At 46.5% G+C, this 3163-nt stretch overlaps 1 pseudogene; it reads right to left on the bottom strand.

Annotated features, from left to right (window-relative positions):
• On the bottom strand, positions 2511-2876 carry Rpl36-ps4 (ribosomal protein L36, pseudogene 4; annotated as a pseudogene).

The following is a 3163-nucleotide window of genomic DNA, read 5'->3' as shown; positions in this document are numbered from 1 at the left end:
GGCCAGTTTCAGCCCAGTGACTGTATCACCATAGCCCTCTTGATAGGAATGGCCTCTTATCTTGGGCTTCAGGCTACTATTTAAGCATGTGGGCTCCTGGTGGTCCTTTTTGTTTGATTGGTTGTTTTTTTTTTTTTTTTTTTTTGTTTTGTTTTGGTTTTTTTTTTGTTTGTTTGTTTTTTGTTTTTTTGAGACAGGGTTTCTCTGTGTAGCCTGGCTGTCCTGGAACTCACTTTGTAGACCAGGCTGGCCTCGAACTCAGAAATCCTCCTCCCTCTGCCTCCCAAGTGCTGGGTGTGTGCCACCACGCCTGGCTGATCCATTATATTTTAAGGCAATGTTTACAGGGAAGTGAATCAATAGGATGTTCCAGTGGGAGGCAAACATTCCATCTTGACATGAAGTTCTTTGGTAGCTGGACTTTTGGCTACTTTTTGGGTTCCTTTTTTTCTTCCACTCTTCTCCACTTCTCTTTGTCCATCCTTTCAACCTTCTAACACTAGGTAGGAGAGGAAAAGGATAGAGGGGGAATGGGGTGAAGATAGCATTAGACTACTTCCTTCTGATTAGGGTTGTCAAGTTCCTTGATCTTCACCATTAGGATATGGAATTTCTTCTTTTTGTCTCTTCATACATGACTACTTGACAAACCACAACCAACAGCATCCAACCAGACAATCAGACAACCAGACAACCACCAGACAGCCAAATAGCCACTAACTATCGGGGTTCTAGCATTTTATGCATCTTCTGAAAAGTTCCCAGAACTCCAAAGGTCACACATTCACAAAAGCTATCTGCAGCTGGAAAAACCACATCCCTGCTAGAGCATGAGGCAAATCATAGTCAGCTATCGTAGACAATCTGAAGCAGCCTTGTATCCCATACCCAGGATTAAAATGAAAACATATTCTTAATAGTATTTCTGTGTTTTTAAAGAAACCAAAACTCTTACTACTTAAGCTCAGCAAGCAAGTAAACAACTGGAAAAAGCTCCAGGAAGTGCCTAAAACTGACCAGATTCACTAGGCCCCTCCCTCTCCAACTGCATATAAGCAGTAAAGACTGTTAAAAGACATTTAAGCTAGAAGAGGCTCAGACAAGACAAGCATTCTAGAAGAAGCAGAGACCAGCTGACCAGTCTGGGCTGTCTCCACTGCCCCAAGCTGCCCATAGGTAGTACAGGATGCTCCAGGTTTACAGCTGGCACACATGAGGTGGGTTTTGGCTGTATATCTATCTACTGAGTCGTTTCTGCTCTTGCAAGCAACCCCTTGCCATGTTCCTATAAGTGAAGTGCATAGGAGGCTTGCCTCTGTGCTTTCTCGCAGAAGTTTCCCTCCCCCACCCCACCCCATGTTCTCTCACACAGCAAGCTTGGTAGAGTGTGCAGGCAGCTTGCCTCTGCGCTTTCTCTCAGAAGTTCCTCTCCCCCCACCCCCAATCTCCTGCAGCAAGCTCAAGGCTTCCTCCCCTTGCCTGTCTGCTCCGAGAGGACCCAGTCTGGCATCAGAATATTGCTGTCCTCGCTTCCATAAAGACACCTCTTAACGGAACCCCTCCCCCCAAGAAGCCACAAATGCCTGCTTTAGAATAGACACATGGTAGCTTCCCTTGCCTCAAGAGTAGCTGAGGCTGGCACTCTCACTGATAACAGGCTAAGCACTTCCCAGGTTCAGCAGGCCCTGTCCTTGGGGAAAAAAGTGAAAGAAAACATCCTTGAGAAGATAATCAAGGGTCAAGGGCAGGAATGACTGGCGGTAAAATAAAATTCATGCTGACACCATAAAGTTACTCCCTAGGTCAGGAAAAGTTCCGCCCCTCCTCCCACTCGCGCAATTCCACCTTGCCGCCTGAACAAACAATGATACCTTGTTTGAAAAATGACCTGCTTTGTCACTCCCCGGCACCCTAAAATCCAAAGAATTTCAAACTGTGCTGTATATAAGCGCTAAGCCTTTTAGGCTCCTGGTTGCACTTCTGTCCTGTGCAGTGGGAAGGTTTGCAATCCGAGTCTGACTCGTAATAACAATAGTAATAATAATAATAATAATAATAATAATAATAACAATGATAATAATGATAAGAACTCATGCATGATTGCATCGGGCCCTGCAGTTCTTGAGCTTTCCTGAGGTTCCCGAGGAATTGGGGCATAATATAAGTAATTGCAATAAACCCCTTGGTTCACCAAGTCAGACTTTGGTGGTGGATTTTGGTGGCAACAACTTTGATCTGTTGCCAGTTTTCTCACCTTAGACAAACATACATGTTTCCGCCCCTCCCCAGTGACAGTGTCACAGACAGGTTACAGACCAGATAGAGAACAGGTGATTAACAGTGCAACTATCCTGAGTTTTTCTTCTTTCCTTCCTTCCTTCCTTCCTTCCTTCCTTCCTTCCTTCCTTCCTTCCTCCCTCCCTCCCTCCCTCCCTCCCTCCCTCCCTCTTTCTTTCTTTCTTTCTTTCTTTCTTTCTTTCTTTCTTTCTTTCTTTCTTTCTTTCTTTCTATAGAAACGATCTTTGATGGGGGGAGGGTTTAATCAATCCTTCTTGGCCGCCGCCTTCCTCATGGCTGCCAGCACGTTGCACAGCTCCTCCCACTTTCTCTTGGCGCGGATGTGCGTGCCCACCGTCTTCTTGACGAACTTGAGTGCGCGTCCTTGGACACTTTGAGCAACTCTATGGCTCACCGCTCATAGGGCTCAAAGCCTCCCGGATCATGTCCTGCACAAACTTGGTGTGCTTGGTGAGGCGTCTGGCTGTGTCTCAGTTTGCTGATGTTTTTTGTCATCTTGTGGCCCTTGCTGAGTCCCACAGCCATGGGGTAGCGCAGGGCCATGGCTGCTGCTCTAGGACTGTGGTCGGGACGGGAAGCCTGAGCTATTCTTAATATTAGTCATGACCCTTATTCAGGGGGTAGCATCCTTAATTTCACACATGGCTTTCATGGTTCCTAAGTGAGTTCTTGGGGTCTTCTCCCTCCCCCACCCCAAGCTAGTCCATATTCAACATGTTTGATTGAAATCTATGCACCCTCGGGTGCCTCTTTTCAGCCTCTGGCCCACACAAAAACTCTGCACTGGGTTTCATGGAGTCTCATCAAGAGACAGTTTAAGCTCAGCCCAACCTCCAGCCAAGGACAGAAAGGTTCCCTGTGACCT

This window comes from Mus musculus, chromosome 17, assembly GCF_000001635.26.
Source record: "Mus musculus strain C57BL/6J chromosome 17, GRCm38.p6 C57BL/6J".
Classification (NCBI taxonomy): Eukaryota; Metazoa; Chordata; class Mammalia; order Rodentia; family Muridae; genus Mus; species Mus musculus.
This window is presented reverse-complemented; position numbering and strand designations above follow the sequence as displayed.